The 19,194-nt window shown below is 43.4% G+C and overlaps 1 protein-coding gene across 2 annotated transcripts in view; it reads right to left on the reverse strand.

Annotated features, from left to right (window-relative positions):
- The window catches only part of GALNT16 (polypeptide N-acetylgalactosaminyltransferase 16), a 71,052-nt gene that overhangs the window by 42,042 nt on the left and 9,816 nt on the right, over positions 1 to 19,194 (reverse strand). Inside the window, exon 2 of one of the 2 annotated variants that reach the window (XM_079309681.1) lies at positions 13,505 to 13,534. The exons of the other annotated variant lie outside the window; for it this stretch is intronic. The gene's annotated coding sequence lies outside the window, so the exon portion shown is untranslated. The remainder of the gene's footprint in view (positions 1 to 13,504; positions 13,535 to 19,194) is intronic. 2 annotated transcript variants of the gene reach the window in all.

The following is a 19,194-nucleotide window of genomic DNA, read 5'->3' on the forward strand; positions in this document are numbered from 1 at the left end:
CTAGTTGCCATGGGATGGCAAAAGCAAGAACTTCCAGACCCTCCTCCAAGAGATACAGAAGATGGCACAATGTATTCCATGTTATTGCCTACAGCATGGATTACATGAACATTATGAGCTACTATGATGTAGACATATGTTGCTGGTGTGAAGAATTTGGAAACAGGATGTTGCTGACTTACAGGTCACAACAGTGTGTTGATGGACAAGATTTGGTCACTAACCTCCAAGCAGATTTGTCATGGTTTGACAGCTCATCTTTTAGGCAGTTTAAGGGAAAAAAGCAACACAAGAAAGCAAAATAGTGTGGGAAATAATTAAATTAGTGCCTCTATCATGAGCAGTGGATCTCTGATAGCCTCATCCAATGTCTCAGCACACAGTCTGTCCTGCCACTCTCTCAACTCCTTGCTTTCAGGTGCTGCTGAGGCAGCCACATGGCCTCTGCCTGCTGATCAGCCATCTCTTTAGTGTCTCTGTGGAGAAGCATCCTTCCCATAACACTTCATTTAGATCCTGTGTGTCCTTGTCTGCAGAAGGGAAGAGACGCTTCCAGGAAGCTGGATCACTTTGCCCAGCTCTCAAGGATATGCAATGCAGCATGGGTTGACAACTGGAGGACAGCCAAAAGCAAGTGCCAGCACTACAGCACACATCAGTGTCATTCCTTCTGCAAACAGCAGCCCCAAAGAGCATGGGGTACGTGCTGCTGTGCTGCTTACACGAGCTCAGCACCACGCTGTGTGCAAAGCAGTTATTTCCACATGCACTGACTGGCTTCCACACCAACTAACTTCTCTCCATGCCTACCTAGATTAACAATCAGTGCACAAATCCTACCAACTTGAATTCCCCTGAAGTTGGAATTTATTATACAACCTCTCCTGTGACAGGTGCACAATATTACTGTTGATCCTGCTCTGCTGCTGGCCAAGACAGATATAGTGTATATAGATATACAGCATAAGAAGATGGTTTCTATCAAATGTGTTCATCTTTGACCCAGCTGTTCAACCCTGAAGAGACTTTCAGCAGTTAACAAGGGTCAGACCCTAAATTGTGTTCTGGCCCAGTTGCCCAGAAACAGGCAGACATTCCCCTTAACGAGGGCGGGGGGCATGATGCCCTGAGGTATCCTTCTGGTCTTTAGTTTTCAGGAGAGTTGAATAAAGGAAAGCAATGGAAGCAAAAAGGGCTTCAAAGACAGATGCCTGAGGGCATGCTCTTCCAAACAGCTTGGAGGAAATGAGGCTGCTCAGAACCATAGAAATTCAGATCCCAGATGAGGTAATGCAGTCACCAAGGTGCGTTTCTTCCCTGAGTTTGAAGTCTAATGCACACAGATGTTTATTATGAATATGTACAATGTAATTTTTGTTTTAACATATTTATGATATTTACATACATTGATGTTGTATAAAGGCCCACGTGCAGACTTGCATACATCTGGCTTCTATGTTTGTTCAATCTATCTCATACCCTGGAATAATGCCATTTGTTCCCTATTCAGCAAACTTTGTTGTGACATGAACAGTGCCACTTTTGCTCATAGAAACCTTTATGCTCTTGTATTCCACTCCAGGAGAAAAACAATGTTGAAAACCCCATAAGAAATACTGAATGGATGGTTTCCAAAATTGCTGACTCCCAGCACAAGAGGGGAGTGTGAGGTCTGTAGGGCTGCTGTGCCCTGAAACAGCACTTGTTTTCCAAGCACATTTCCCTGTATCCATAAATATCCATGACAACATCTGGTGTCAGGGAGAAGACAGACAGGACAGCACACTCTTTGAATGCCTAAGGGAGCAGGCTGTTCAAGCTGGCACCCACACCAAAGCAGCAGCACTGTCAGAATGAGACCCCAGCAGGTAGCTGGGGACACAGCGCCTCTGGGTATGAGAGAAGGTCACATGGACATGAAGCTGTCTGCATTCAGACATCTGTTTAGCATCACACAGGAAATCTACTCAGCAAAAGCCATCCAGGTTACTTACTCTATGTAAGAATACTGCTCTACTAAAGGTCACACCTACACAATCTTCAAACGTGTGTTTTGAGGTCCTTCAGAGTAAAAAAGGTGTTGTGTGAAGAAGTACTTGTTCCTTTGGGAAAAATATCTCTGTCTTCATAGACATCTAAATATGCAAAGAATGCCTCTGGTTTCCCAGTGATTTTGAACTAGGAAAACAAAGGAGAAAAAAGAACAATATTCTGTTACTTGTCTTGTAACTGTTAGACACTCAGTGGCCAGCTGGGTGTTACCTGAACCCTAATTTATAGTACCTGTATCAAGATAGACTGACACAGCATTCTGCATCAAGACAATGCCCCCCCATGGTCACCTGGTAACAGCCAAAAAGCCACAAAGCAGTTCAAATTAGGGTGGTCCAGGTCTTCATAAAATCAGTCACATAAACTGCATCTCTCTGTGCCCACTCCCCCACCTACACTGTCTGCACAGACACAACATGTGTGTGTGCCTGCCTGCTGATGTACTAATCTATTCCCTTTGAACTTCAGTGACCTACATTCAGTCCTTTCCTCCCAGTGAATCACAGCTGTCTGGACTGACAGATGCCACCACAGATATTTTCACAGAAAAGGAGAAAGCAACTCCAGGCCTCATAATCTGCTAACACAGTGAGCAGCAAACTGGTTATCTAAGAGATGAGCAGAGGTCAGCTGGCACTGAGAAGAAGCACCACTTACCCAAAGTGTTAAAGAATTTAATTATGTTAAGCTTGGGGCTCGTTTTCTTTGCCTTCAAGATCAACCTGTGAGGGCTTTTTGCTAAGGCTAGAGAATGGAAACTAAAGTACCTTTGTAATCATTCATCCTCGAGAGTTAGAGCTTTAAATGGAGATTAGAAGATTAAGAATAAAATAGTGGAGTTTTGCAACTAGCCAACATTCACACTCCACAAAAATATTGTGCACGTGCACAGCTGAGCCAGGAAAGGACTGGAACAACCCAGGGCATTTCATACCCCCACCAGGGACAAAGCTAGTCCCAGCCCAGAGCCTGCAGGGACCTTGTCTTCCCAGGAGGTAACACCTGAACAGGACCTGACCTTGACAAGTCAAGTAATTTGCCACAATGCTCCACACAGCTCCTCCTTACATTAGCTCTTGAACATCACAGAGAAAGGCTTTAGGTAGGACATATTGTTTGAGAGTCACACAGGCCCTATATGAAAATGCAAATTGTCTGTAAACCAACAACCAAAGTGACATTTAGCAGAGTGACTTAATATAGCTCCTCATGTCGCTGCTGAATCATGACCTGGTTTCTCAGAGAATTTCAAGAATGACCTTCAGCTCACAACATAAACTTGTATTTTGGAAGCGTGAAGCCATGAGATCTACTCCCAAAGACTGTACTGACATTCCTTCTGTAGTGACAATAGCAATGGTGCATATACATCCATGATTTATTACAAAATTAGTCCCTTTGTATAAGACCTTCTTTACTCAGACATCTCTGCTAGGCATTCATCCTTGCAGCATGCAATATTGTTTTCTAATAGCAGAAAAACTCATTGCCTATTTGTCCGTGAACATTTGAGGCTATCAGGCCATTGCCATTCTGTTTAGGAACCAAATTATATTCCATTTTAATTGAATAATTTTCCAGCTAGTGCATTGCTCCAATTCCAGGACTTAGCAATCAAAGTGAACTGACAAAACCCTCAGAGCTGCACTCTGCTTCTGTATGGGTCTCCATCTGCAAAGGTATTAAATTCACCTCCCCAACAGCAAATTTAATCAAGGATGCCTATGAAGAATCATGCAATAGGTTCATATATGCCTGTCAAATATGAAAAACACCTGTGTTATGCTATGCAGGCCTCTGTCATTCTAGACTTCAATCACACTAATAATAATAAAGGCCCCCTCAGCTCTTCTATTTAGTCACTGTCAACCAGGAAAGAGCTGGGCACATAAGGAAGAGCAGAACCATGGAAGCATCACAAAAATACACTCAGGACAGGTATAGCCACAAGCACTGCTCATGGAAATACAGTTCTGCCCACACACAAAGTGCCACAGCCCCTAGTCTCATTCTGCAGGTGCAGACTGCAGCAAAACAGAGTCAGTGATACTGAGGATATTTAAAATCCATTAATCAATCCCTGGCCAATACAAAAGGCATCATCTGATTCTGCACACACAAAGTTCAAAGTTCTGTATTGTAAGAACATCCTGTAAAGATGCAACTCCTGGGTTAGGTAGTCAGGACAACTCATAGCTTCTCTATGGATAGGATAAATTTCTGCTGTCTTAGTTGCAAAAAAAGAAAAAGGCAGACATCTAAAAATTCGAAACCCAGAAGGTAAGAAACACAGAATGTGATTTTCAAATCAAGTAATGTTTGAATGTTTTGTGGTCAGCAATAGCAGCACTACAAAAGCCTTGGGCTATAGCTGTTTCTTTTGGCTTAACCATAAATCTGATCAGGTAGATTCTTCTCCTGGCCACTCAGCCCAGCCAGTCATCAGCTCAGCATTGTCCACTCTGTGAGCAAGATTTCACTTTTCGAAGTTCAAGTATGGGTCACAGCATGAAACGTGGCTGTCTGTTTCTGATGGCTGGGGCTGTGATCCTAACCTTTGGCTTCTCAAGGCATGTTGTATGAGTATAGCCAGCACTTCAAGAAGACAGTTTTCCCTTCCCTAGATGCATCAGATGCTTTTTTATTTTTTTTAAATTCTCCTCTTCCAAAGTACAACAGCTGAGTACAAGCAGCAGGATTGAGTGGCCTCCACTCACAACCCTGGGAAACACAACAGCCTCACTTACCTCCCATGGCCAAATGAACACCAGGCAGGTGCATTTTCCACCACACAGACCTCTTTCACCAAAGAGCGAACAGCTTCAAAAAGCCACTGGTCAAAGAACCTTGCCCAGGCCTCCAGCAGCCTTCCTAATAATGAAGGAAAAATAGACACATCCAGTGCTGTCACAGCTCCATGAAACCCACAGGGATGCTCATGGGGATGAGCATTGCTCAGTGAGTTCTGCTTTCTGCTCTCTGCACAAAGCTGCATGAAGTGCATAGGCTTTGTTTGTGTTCACAAGAACACAATGTAAAAGTCTGACTGTAAATTACTAGTTAAATCCAGTGGTAAAATTGCCAGCAACATCAGCAGAATTTCAGCCACAACAAAAACACAAGCAATGAGAAACAAACACAGAGTACTCACAGAGGACCCAATTTTCTGCTATCTTTCAGAATTTTAGAAAAATTAAACTGCTTAGCACACTAAGGTTCCCTTTCTTACAACCCTTTATTTGCTCTGGAAAATGCCTCTTTTTCAGAAACCATTTTAACTATGTTGTAAATGGCCTTCATTACCCAGAAGACAAATAATGTATAAATTTCTAGCTGGAGGTTGTGGTGGTCATGTAAAGATTAAAAGCAAAACAGTTTGTTCGAGGTATGGAGTCTATAAAACAGCTCATTTTCTCCCAAACAGAAAAAAAGAGTTGAGACATTCTTCACTTTTCTGGCTTGCTCTTATTGAGCTTCAGCACTTCTGGCTCCACAAAGGAACATGGGAGACAAACAAACATGAACAAAGGAAATGTGCAGAGAGGTTTGTTCAAAGTAGATTTGAAAAAAAAAAACCCAAAAAAATAAAACATGTTTTATGGTTGCAAGGACTAGGGTTGCAAGCATCAAAGACATCACAAAATAAACTTAAAAAAAACTCCAGATCCTGAAAACCCACAAAAACTTGAAAGGACTGTTATAGATAGGGAACAAGATGAAGAAGGTTTGTCCTTAGATTACAAAAGGTTAATGAGAAAGATAAATTAGCTTATAATTCTATATAACAATATAAGCAACACATACTGATGATGGACTCTTCATGACCTGCCAATATATACAGCTCTTTATACAGCTGTCAGTCACAGAACTTACAGCTCTCTCTCTTGTCCCTTCCTCCCCAAGTCAATATAAAAAAGGTGCATTTAAGGTTGTAGGGTTAGGCACTCAGCAAAAAGGGCAATCCTGAATTATAAGTGCCAATACAAAGCTACTTCTACCATGCATGTCCTCTAAAAGCTTTAACTGGCATGACTGCACATAATTACATGCCAACATGTGCCCTCATACAGGAGGCTGAACTCTCTGAAGTTCTTCCTCTGATTCCCTGCAGTTGTGTGCAAAGTACAACAGGAACAATTGGCATGCCCAAAGTGTCCAGACCAAGGCCCCACTGATAACTCATACATAGTAGCTTTAAAAAATTTGAAGCCTGAAATCATAGTCAGGACTGTAACTTGTTCCCAAGGGGGGTCAGAGCAGCACTAATCCAGAGAAGTCTTTGCATTCCAAGAGGCAGCTTCCTTCACACATGCTAGGACCCTGTCAGGATCACCCTTGGGGAAGGATGTAGGAAAAAAAGACTTTTCTTTTTTAGGAGGCAGCATTTTCACAGAATCACAGAACAGGTAAAGTTGAAGGGACCACAGTGGATGATCTGGTCCAACCTCCCTGCTCAAGTAGGGTCATCCCAGAGCACATGGCACAGAATTGTGTCTAAAGGGTTCTTGAACATCTCCAGTGAGGAAGGCTCCCCGACATCTCTGAGCAATCTGTTCCATGTGGATGGTCACCCATAGAGAACAGAAGTTCCTCCTCATGTTTAGGTGAATAATTTCCTGCCCATTGCTTCTTGTCCTATTGCTCAGCGCCATCGAGCAGAGTGTGGTTCCATCCTCTGACACTCTCCCTTTCAAGACTGAAAAAGTCCCCTCTCTGTGTCATCTTTTCTAGAGGCAGAACATGCCCAGCTCTCTCAGCATTTCCTCATTAGAGAGATGATCCAGTTTCTTCATCATCATTGTCAATTTGAGGTCTTTTCTCCTCTTCAAAGCCAGGCCTTCTCAGGACAGGTCTTTTCCTCTTCTAACATCAGCCTATATAATTACAGCAGGGTCCCCTACACCTCTGTAATTGTAATTCTGCAAGTTCCTTCCCTTTTTGTCTTTATCTGTTGCCCAGTCCTGCACTATTTTCCAGTGATGCTTGTGGAGAAGAAAATGGCTATCCAAGCTACCAAGAAACCCCAAACCATAGGCATACTGTGGAAGGACCTGCTCCATCTCTGCCAGAAATTCAATGTGCTCCACTACTGGCACCTTCCCTCCAGCAGGATTGCCAACACTGCCCAAAACAGTGGAAAAACAGAAAACAAGAATGAAAAAGCAAAACTGAGAACTACTGCACACACAAATAATACCACACCAGGGAAGGAGCTGAACTCTCTTTGCCTTCCCCCAGGCCTGCCACTGAATGTGCTGCTGGAAGCAGCAAGTGATACCTGTTTCCTTCAGCTACTCTTGGCCTTCCAAGTGTCTGATGAAAGACCCAAGCTGCTCAATCTCAAAGTGCAGGATATTACAGTGCTGCAGAACACCTATGGCTGCTCATGTCTCATTGCTTGGATGGGTAGTGAACAGGAAGTGACAGACACACCAACAGCCTGCAACTGCTCCTAGCCTGCCTCAAGCAGGGGAGCAGAAGGTCTCATACTTGAAAGATCCCAAGGCATCATAAAGATGCTGCTATTTCCCTTTACAGCACATTTCTATCTCTGATTGCATATGCAACCACCAAGACACAGGCTATAAAGCCCAAGTTTGTTACCATAGCAATACCACAGTACTTTTCAGCTTGTTTTGTTGCTTTTGGTTTTTTTAAAGCTTAAAAAAAATGCACTTATCCAATGCACACAGAGCCAGTTCCCAGTTATGCAAGAAGGGACCCTCCCAGTGTGCTGTGGATGTGGCAGAGCCTCCTCCCTGGGAGCAGGGTGCTGAAAGGAGATGCTCAGCTCCTGCCTCAGCCCCAGTGCCACTGCAGGGCTCTGCCCACTTCATTCACCAAAGCCATTTCTGACGCCTCACCCAGCAGGGTGCTGCTTCCCACCCACGCTGTTCACACCACATCACTGCACCTCTTACCTCTTGGGGTGCTCTTGTGATTGACTTCTCAGAACAACACCCATCAGATTCTTAGAAGCATCCCCTTTCAGCTTCTTCTTTAAACAGCTCAGCCAAAAGCAGCTTACAACACCAGCAGAAATAATGCAAAACCAACTTTTCCTTCAGTGCTACAGCTTACTTCAGGGTCTGGTAGTGACCTACAGAAGCCTTAAATCAACTATCATAAGACTGGTTTCCAGACCTGTCATATCAATACACAGCTTGAACAACAGCTTGTTTTTCAGCTTACCATCTGCAGGCTACTTCAAAGAATGTGAAAAAAACAAAAAAGTTGACTGACAGCTATTTACTCCTCAAATATAACTAACTGTAGTCGTGTTCAGAATCATGGCTACCCACAGGAGAATCCTTCCAGAAGCAGAAAGATATATATTCTTTTGCCAAAAGATTTCTTTTTTAAGAGTCAAACACTTGGTATATTTGGATAATTTTGGAAAGCTGGCACTTTAGAAACCAATGCCCCAAGCTGGTGAAGCAGAAGAGCTTAGCAGCACACTTCATTAGAAACCAGTGAAGTTAAACAACAGAAAATTGTCTCCCACCATCAAACCTTTGTGAGGTGTGTCCATCACAAAATGGAGCAATTTTTGCACACCTATCTTGCTGATGCACTTGGACTGCACACAACCCATGTCTGTATGCCAGTCCACAGAGGGTAACTGCCTGGTATGGTTCCTGCAAATGAATAATCATTCCTTAAACACAGGCAGCACAGGTTTGTAGTGCAACACTAAAGGCCTGAAATGGGTAGATATCTGTCAGTCATGCAGAACATGAAAATGAATAATTTCATTAGAGGACCACAGAAAGGTATCTTTCAAAAGTTCACTGATCTTTAGTCACAGATTAGGGAAGAAATCATGTTTCTCATTGCAGAAAAGTGATTTTCCTCACCAAAGGCAAAATTATAATATGAGAAAGACTGCTTCAGAAATGGCTGCCTTTGAGCCAGACAATTGACACAGACCATGTACCATGATGAAGGCAATGCAATAGCAATTTATATCTCTGCATTAAGCAGTGTCAACAGTTCAAATCCTACTGTGCCAGGTCTAAGATACACTGATAGCGTCAAGAGAAAAGATACCTATCTCAAGGAGGCTGATTGACTTGGGAACACTACAAAAAAGAAAAAAAAATACATTAAAGTCTCATGGGAGGAGGTGCTACATCTCCAGTTGCAATCACAAGTAAATGTTCATTTATTGTGGGTTTAATCAATGGAGTTGAAAGCAGTTCACTAATGTTTGCTGGTGGGGCCTCTGCTGCAAGGCTGAGAGATCATCTCCAGCTAAAGAGAAGTCTACCTACTGCAAGCTATTGGTGACTTTATCAAAGGATGTATGTGTGATCCCATCTTGAGCAAGCTCACCCTCACACAGGAGGGTAACCTGGCCTGTCCCCAGATCTTGGATGCCTAAATCCTGCTTTACTGGTGCCCAAGATAAGAGAAGCTTGAGAGGAAGGAAGGCAGCTGGGTGCCAGAGCTACTTGCTCTACCATCCATTTCTGCTGGATGCCTCTAGGGCTTTTGAACTAAAGGAATTCAAGATGAACCTTTGCTGATGGGGATAGAAGTGCATCAGCCAAATTGATCAGGTTTGGCATCTTTTTAGGTAAGTATGTCAATTCTTTTGGTAAATACAGGGAGGCATCCTGATCTCCAGTGCTTTTGCTCAGGTGTCCAAATATTGGTTTGCCAGTATTTCTCAAAGAGTAGGAGAAACAAATAGATCTGAATTACTGCTTTGAACAAAACAGGAAAACAAGTACAAAGATGATAAAAATCCTCTGTACTGAAAAAACCTCTCTGCAACAAGTGCCTCAAGGTTTTCAGTATATACCCACACAAATAACATGCACAATTCTCCCAGACAACTCAGTTCAGAAACCGTAAATACAGCCACATCTTTGCTTTCCTAAAAAAAAAAAAAAAAAAAACAACAAAATTGTCCCTTTTTCTCCTCATCTGACAGTAAGGAAGGTCAACAGGGATGTTAAATAGCTGCTGTTCTCTGCAGTCTAGAGCCAGGGGGAAAAGCACAAAAAACAAAGTTGGTCCTTTCTACTTGCAACATACTTCCCCTCCAAATCAGCTTTCTTTATCCTGCCAGGCCTCCTGCAAGCTCTTCCCACCCCACGTCACATAGATGCTCTGAGTCAGAGCCTATCAGACTTGTCTACCTACAGGTCAATACTAACTCTGAGTTATGGAGCCATTTAGGCCAGTGGCTCAAACTGCAAGAATATTTCCAGCAAGGCTGCTCCAGCTGTCCTTGGAGCTGAACTGAGAGCTGCTAGTCCAGCTGGTACATTTCCACTAGTGCTCAGCTAAAGCTGAGGGTGCAGCAGACAACCATCTCTAACCTGGGAACATCCTACCAGATGAAAGATCTTACACTCCCTCCCTCACCCATCAGATATGCCTCTAACAGACTCCTCCTCTTATGGCATACAGCACAATATTGCCAGAACCAATTTACAAATGATTGATGAATTTTGTAGGAAAGCAGCAGGTGGGAAAAAGCATATATAGAACATCCACCCCCACCCTCTGTTTTCCTACACACATTCACCCCTCCAATCTCTTCCCAGAGCCCTGCATTAACCCGTGTAAGTTGTAAGAAGCAGTAAGTTTTTCACAAGAGGGGGAAGAACTCCCTCAACTTCTTTTAGTTAATAATGAATTCATGTTATCCTTCACTGCACACTTTCTTGTTACCAGGCAAGTAACAGACATCATCTCTCTCATACCCTCTGGTTAATACCAGGCTAACAATAGGAATTTTCTTTGCAGTCAACCCACCTAAAGCAAAACATTATCAGAATGGTGTCTTCACCTCCACCCAAGTGCTTTAACCTCAAGTACAAACATCATGGCAACAGAAAAAATAGTTTTCTTCAGAGACCACAACCAGCATCTGGTAGAGATAACCTGGCTTTTACTACTCTTGTTTCCCCCCACACTCCTTCCAAATACAACTAACATCCCTCAGTGTCTTCTCAGTCCAGCTACTGGAAGATGACCTGTGTCTCTAGACTCAGCAGGACCCACATCTCCTGCAGGTGTGGGACTGTACTGACTCAGCCTCTGCCTCTCTCACAGCCAGAGGGGAGGCAGCACCCAGGGACAAGGAAATGCAGGCATTACTTGCAGACAGATGTCTTGGTAGGAGTAGTTCCTCCTACATTTCCCAAGCAGTGTCCCTTCCAGCAGCTGGCAAAAATCTGGCAGAATGGCTTAATTGCTCATCCTAACCTGCAGAGCAAAAGACAAGATTAGTGCCTTCTCAGAGCAAGAGGAGCAGTAATAACTGCCTGCAGGCTCTCAAAACAAATTCTCTCTTCTTTCAGTCAGCCACCACAGCTGTCTATCCCTTCTACCATTTGTGAGATCCCAGCAAGATCTTTTGGAGGACACAATCAATGATGTTCACAAGACTGCAGTCATGTCTTGCAGCGCCCTTGAGAAATGATTAACACACCCTTTCCATTTCAGCTTAAAGGGAAAACTGCAAAGCACAAAATGGCTTCATCAAACATCTCCTTCCAGATCTATCCAAGTCCTTCACCCAAAAGACCTTGCTAGTCTAAAACTCACAGTGCTTTATTTAATTAACTGCTTCCAGCAGTGCAAAGCAGCCACTGAAGAGAAAGTCTTCATTAAACACACGGACAAACATTTATCTCCTATCCAGTAATACCATTGGTGACCTAGCTTTTATGCTTAAAGGACAGAAGCAGCTGAGAATACCAGCATGTGAGAGCCAGAGTGGGATTTGGCCCAGGACAGTACAAGTGAGCCCATCTGCTCCAACACTGGCCTTCACACACTTACTCTGCTCTTTCTCCCTGTAAGCTGCCTGTGTGAGCTTCCCCCTCTGCCTCTGCCTGCCACACTGGCAATGATTGCTCCTCAAGGCTCCAGGGGTGAGGGCAAAGCCTTTGCCAAGCCAGAAGTCTCATGTCTGAGACAGCTTCCACACATTCACTTCCTTTCTAGGAAACATTCTCCTTAGCCATCTGTTAATGCCATGATACCCATCTGGAGAGGAAGAAAGGAGACAAACTGGCAAAAAGAAAATTTCCCCAGGGAGATAAATGGGGGTTATTGGTTAAAAAACCCATCAAAATCAATTCTGCAGTACACCAATAGTTCCCAGCATAGGCAGGGGGGCCCTGCTGCACCCCAGCAAACATTTCAAATAAGGCTCATGTGCTCTGCAGCCTGCAAGATGTTCTTGCTTTATTTATTCTCTGTCTGTGAAAGACACAGACCATTCAAAACCTGAAGGGAAGCAATTAATCCCTGGTGCTAGAAGCTAGGTTTCACATAGATGGACCTAATAAGCCATCTTTAACCTCTAATTCTTGAACTTTGCACAGACAATGGGACTTTGTCTTTTCTGAATGCTTCTTGAATGAAAATGGCATGCCTTGGCCATCTGAGACAGGGCAGAGAAAAAGCAGGGTGCAAGATGTACCCAGAACCAAGCAGCTGATTTTGAAATTATCATAGCAAATTATTTTCTTGAACTCTATCCCTTTCTTTCTAGTGGCAGTATGGGAGAAAAGAATGTAGGTGTTTTAGGACAGGCCTGCTGTTAAAAATTACAACATGCTGTGATTTTCCCCACAAATATAGATATTTTTGAATATGCAAGTTTTAAGCATTTGCTGATCAGCAGACAGCAAGCCTTGTGGAACTACCTCAACTGAAAAGTCACTAGTTAATTTACTAATTAAAAGCATAACAATGGTAGCACAGCAATATCATAAGGAACCTCATCTTTCTGCAGACATCAAGGATTGCCAATTTCATAGAAATAGTAAACAACAACAGACATTTCTGAGGATGTGATTAATCTCTACCTGCTGCCGTAATAACAAGAGAAAGATGCCCATGTTTATGATGAATTCCTCCAATTAAGAACCCTGTGCAAATGGCACATGTTTCACATGAGGGATTTTGTCTGAACAAGGAGCCAAGTTCAAGGATAAAATTCAGTTAGGCAAGCACAAATCACAGTGACACTCTTCCCTATGTCAGGCAGGAGCCAAAAAGCTATTCCTGGACAACTCATTACTGTCTGCCTCATTTGAGCCACTCATTGCAAGGGCCTTCACCTCACTGCACTGCAAGTGTCCCACTTGCAAACAGAGACCTGAGTACCCTCAATGCTGCCTCCTAAAGGTACCCAAAGAGGAGAGGCACCATCCTCAGGGGGAAAAGCATGCTGGCACTGTGCATCAGCAGGGTTTATTCACTCCAATTTGCCTTATTACCCCTGCCTGCCCTGCAGAAGAGCCATGGCTATTTAAACATGCACTGAAGCTCCAAGGAAGGGGATGTCAGTTAAATGCCCAGCGGGAAAGATGTTCAAAGAGAAAGTCAATGGAGCCTGAGCAATCAGTGTAAATCAAGACTTTAACCTTTCTGAGCCTCCTTCAGACTCTTGATCTGTAAAAAGAGATGCTTAAACACTTACCACATTTCTGAAGAGTCAAGTGCACATGACCTGTCAATGCAAAAAATGTTTATTACTGAAAGTACCAATTGAAGTGTTTCAGCCTTATTGTCTGTGGACTGTTTTCCCTGTAAAAACCATTGGGCAGAACAGATGCCACTACAAATCTGTTTAGTGTAGATATATGGATTCACTTTCAACCTGTACCTCTCTCTAGTAGTTAGAGCCTTAACTTGATACAATATCCAAGTCCTACCTAATCTGACTCTAGTAATTAAGTCATAACTATAGCAGCCAGTACCCCAGCTTCTGGTGCATTAAACCACAGTTTCTGTTTATTGACCAGCAGAGAGAAATCTGGCTGCCTGGCAGCTGAATCAGATGGGAGCAGTCCCTCTCCAGTGCAGCAAAAAAAAAAAATTTCCAAGGAAAATCATCCTCTATCCACTGCTCTCTGGGGTAACCCAATTAGGGCATGACATACAGACAGGTCATTTAATACAATAGGAAAAAAATCCACTGACAGCATTTCCCTTGCCTGAATGGAAGGCAGGCTGTTAAATTACCTCTGAAGGAGCAGACAGGCCTCTCTAAGAACAATTCCCTCCTCTCAAACCACACATCTTTAAAGAGCAGCTAGCTCCAGACCAGTCACATTGAATCCTATTCTCTAACCCCAGCATCTTTAGATAATCTTTCCTGCTGGCTCCAATCTGGCTCAATGTAGACTAAAACCACAGCATTGTGCTTACTGCTTTTTATATTGGCAACCTATTTAATGGGACAGGGGAAAGGAAGAGCTATCAGATGGTTTCTGTACCTGCCAAAGCAAACTAGAAGCTCTAGGAGCCATGGAGCCATTTCTGCAGGAGGCACTCAGCATCTGCAGAGAGTCTGCAGTTATTTTAGGACAATAGTAAGAGTCTACATTTCAGTGAACATTCGAATATTTCAGATTTATTTAAATTGCTTTTCACTTTCTCTATACTAGGAGAACACAATAAAGAAAAAAAGTCCTTGCACTCCACACTTCACATACCTTTCTCATCCCAATGAAGCACCAAGCAAGCTCTTCCAATACAGATAAGCTAGTTCAGCAAATCAAGGAGAATATTGCCATCACACTCACAGAAATGGACCAAATCAATTACATTAAAGCTAATAGAGTTTTTTAAAACACATTTTTGAGAAATGCACAGTGACAAGTTCCTTCAGGCCAACACTTACTAAAGCACAGTATAAATATCCTCCTCCTTGCCAGACTTGGTGTCTATCCTGAGACCAGATAGCTGAGCTGCCCCCTAACATTGAAGACATTCCCATGCAGTTATTTTTCACACTCTTTGGTAATGCTGGAGGCACTGAACTGGCAGGAGAATGGCACACAGTTCTTCGGTAAGCACAGCCTATAGGGAGCTGAATGGCACTATCAAACAGGTGGGGATTTTTTACTCAGCCTTTTCAGGAGCAAAGGTATTTATTTTAGATTATCAGGCATTTGGCCATTGTTTCCCCTCAACTAAGTCCAAAGAATCCATTTCTGCTTACAGTGCAGACCCATTCTGAAAGCAGTTCTGCAGAACCAATTCTGTTCCACTCCCACTATCCCAACAGCACCATGTGGAGATACTCAAGAAGCAGTAGCACATCTGTGTCAAACAGGACAGACTTACCAAAGGATCTTGAGCTGCTTGTACTTGTTAGGAGCTTTCTCGAGGTGGCATGTTGCTGCTGACCTAGAAACATGGCTTCTCATCCCTCTGATCAGGAGAGGTGCTCTCCAGCATGCTGCACAGAGTGGGTTATCCAGCCCAGGTACAGGCTGTACCCCAGGGCCCCACACTTAGACTGCCAAGTTTTCCCTGCCTGCATTACAGAATTATTGGCAGTATCATCCAATATCACTCTCCAAAACAATGGTGGTAAAGGCCTGGGCATCCATTTGTAACTTTTCATCTTCCAGCTGATGTCCAAACTGCTGGATCCTGAACTAGCCAAGTATCCAGCAAGTAGCCAGCACAAAGCTGGGTCTGCAGCAGCAGATGCATTCAAACTCCTATCTGAAGGAAAATGAGAACAACCAGCTGAATTCACCCTTGTACAATTCTGCTCCTACAATGCTCCCTTGTACAATGCTGCTGTACTTGCATTTGAGTATTAATAACCTGTGGTGAAAGGCCATATGCCCAGTCAGGTGGCAGTGCCCGTGACAACTTGTGCCACACTCCACCAGCCAGGCACATCAGCATTTCAGCATCCAAACTCCTGCAAAGAGCCAGGTAGCAAGACAATAAACAAGTACATGCTACAAACACCAGGAACATATTCCCTGATGAAAACACTTTTTTCCTCTTCAGAGAGGATTATTAAAAGTGTTACAGTGCATTTTCCACTCAGAAGAGCAAACACAGAAACTGGTTTCAGCACGTGGCTAAGAATGTCATTTGGCACTGAAAAAAAAGTAACATGGGGAACCTCACTTTACCCGGATTAAATTGAGAATATAAATCTTCAAAATCAGAATTGAGAATGAAGAAGCACCATCAGCCCCAAGGAGCCCTGCTGCTCATCACTCCAGCCAGTTAAGGAGTGTTTCAACACCCTCTAGCAGCTGGGCTGAGGTGGGAGAAGCTGAAGCAAACACCCTGAGATTTCTTCCAGTACAGCCTCGCAAGGCAGTTAATCATTATGAGAAGTCATGTTGCTACATGGTAACAGGTTTAATGATTAACATTTACACATCTGCTTAGAAAAAACTTCTAAATGTCTCCTGTCCTAGCAGCTTATTCTCAAATGCTACTGCTTCCCCCAAAATGAACATGCAGCAAGAAATGCACACCAAAACCCAAGCTGGCATTTGAGGTAACTGAGGCAATCCCAAAGAGGAATTCCCAAGATGTTCCCTCCAGCCACAAACCAAATTTGTTTCCCCCAACGTGTCCCTGCTCACTCAGGTGACATACAATATGTGCCAAAGTGATTTTAGGTGGCCAATCCATCACTGGTCACAGAAATTATAAGAGCTAGGGAGGTGGTCCAAATATATTATCAATACAAAATGTAATGAAGGATAGCCAGTTACAATAGGAGTGACCACAGGACAGAGTTTTACTTGTCTCTGGGGTAGTAACTGGAATCCAGTAGCAAATTCATTGAATGGTTGGTACAAAAGTAATATCCAAGCTGTCTTGGCTTCACTGGTATTTTCATCAGAGTCTACAACCAGAGGTTAGCAGTTCTGAATATTGCTTTGTTTCCTTTCAGCAGAGCTCTAGGATTAATCTCAGCTCTGCATCAGGGGAATGGGAGAAAGAATGCTTTCTATCTCCAACTTTGTATCATGCTCATGTACAGAGGCTATAATCTCTGGGACAGAAGCTGTCTTTTCTCTTCACATTTGCACAAAGATCTGCAGATAAACAGGAAGCACCCAGCAATACAAGCCTTGTATGAGGTCTTGGATAGATCTCACACAACTCTTAAATGGAAATTGCTTGGAAAAGGATGGCAAGGCAACAGGTAACTCCAAGCAGGCTTGTGGCAGCTTCCAATGGTTCATTACTCAACTAGTCTCCCTACCTCACTTTCCCTTCACAGAAGGACCCTGAACATGTCCCTCACATACAGAAAGAACCTGTATGGCTCCCAGCTGACAGACACTGATCAAAATGCATCTAAATTTGTCCTTATCGGATATAGGACAGTGATATGGGAATTGACTTTGGGAAGAAAAATATTGAACAGAAAATTTAAAGCAAATTCTGACCTCAATGGAAATATTTTTCATTGAAATTCAACTCACCTACTCAGACCAGAAAGACACAAATTGCCTCCAATGATTCAAAATAACCTTCTGGCAACAAGCTTCATGGCTGTCCTTGCCACAGAGAATGGTGAAGACCACGCTTTAAGCTCTGCACAGGACCAGCAAATTAAATGTAGCAGTGGGAGGTGTACTTCTAGTGGAATTATAAAAGCACTAACAGAAAGCTGGACAAAAAAAAAAAATTGATGAAGTATTGTGCATACTGAAAATTATTTAGTCTTTATGAATCTGTGACAAGAGATAGCTTGGCAATTTCCCAGATATTTAATAAATACCACGTGCAGCATTATTTTCTAAGTTCTTAGATTCACTGCTGCATGAACTAGGGAATCCAAATAGTCACCCTGCATTTCTATTTTGTAACACTTTTAAATGTTCTTCCACGTGAATTGCACCACCCAGCTGCACCCCTCCCCTCCTGCCCCCCAAAAACAAGTCAAGATACTTCATTTAAAGTTTAGATCTTGGATTCTGCTGAAGCTAAGCTGAAGGAACTGTGCAGAACTGTGCACTGGTGTTTCTGAACACGCAGCCCACTGACAGGGGCAAATTGCTCTTGTACACCAGTGAGCCTTACATGGCTCCTATGGTAGGAGGCACAGAAGAATAAGAAGGGAATCCCTTCATACAGCCAGTTCCCACCACCACTCTGCCCTCCTGCAGCTGCAGTCCTGCCCAGCTGAGTGCCTCAATCCAGGCAATCTGCATCACAGGCTAATGCTGGTGCTGTGCCACAGCTCAGGGGGTCAGAGCATCCTGCACAGACCCTGCAGGCACAGCAGGGTAGGGAGAGCTTTCTCACCTTTTCTTCAGCACTTGCAGTGGTGTTAATACCTGTTTATCCATTCTTGGCCATTCTTTATGATGTCTCTTAGGAGACATTGAGCAAAAGCAGAAATAAAATACAGAGCATTCCAATCCCCTTTAAGCTCAATGCAACAATTTTAATCCTCTAACTAAAAGGAAAGAGGGGGAAAAATGAGATGGACTGTGACAGGTTGGAAGGACTAAATCCCCTTTAACTAGGGCACCAAGATTTAAAGGGCTCAGCTTTGCACACATCAAATTTCTCTCACAAGGTCCTCACAGAGCACCATCCCCTTCAATTCCTCAGTGCACATGGAGACCCACTGCCCCAAGGATGCCATTGCCATGCCATGGCTGATGCATCCAAACCCACAGGGTGGCAGAGGTACCCAGGAGCCCTGCTGAGTCACAGATAAAGGGGTAGCAAAGGTACCAACCAATGCACAATTAACAGCTGAATGGAGAGAATAATATAGCCATAACCTGTATTTTATATTAGCCCTGCCAGACACAAGGATTTGTATTACCCCACCACATTTCCTATCAATTCCAACGTCTTTCCTAAAAATGAGGCATTGGGCCCAAGAAAATTAATAAGTAAATAATTTACAATGTGTAATTTTTAATAATGTAAGGAGTGATGCAGGCAGACCAGCAGATTTTCCTTATTATCTGATGTGACTCAATCTGTATCCTGTGCTGTAAGGACAGTGTTTGCTTTCACTGTTAACCACCTCCTCACAGCTCGCCTTAACATGTAGCATGAGGTGGATGTCTGTTCAAGGACCTGGTATGAGCCAGCAGTCCAACTGCTCACTTAAAATCCTTTCATACTCAGCCAAAGGCAGCTTGTGATAGGTGCTTCAGCAGCTTCCCCAAGGCCAGACACCTCACTTGACCTCATCTCACCATTGCTGGCCTGACAGATTCACAGTTAGTCCTGATGGAATGTTGATTTCCCAGCCCTTCCCAAAATTTCTTTTGGGATGCCCAGCCAGTGTGGTCCAGTTTTCCCAGCACAGACTGGAAATGCCCTGAAATGTCCCATGGAGCCACTCAACAATCTGGCACTCCAAGG

This window comes from Erithacus rubecula, assembly GCF_903797595.1.
Source record: "Erithacus rubecula genome assembly, chromosome: 6".
In the NCBI taxonomy this organism is placed as follows: domain Eukaryota; kingdom Metazoa; phylum Chordata; class Aves; order Passeriformes; family Muscicapidae; genus Erithacus; species Erithacus rubecula.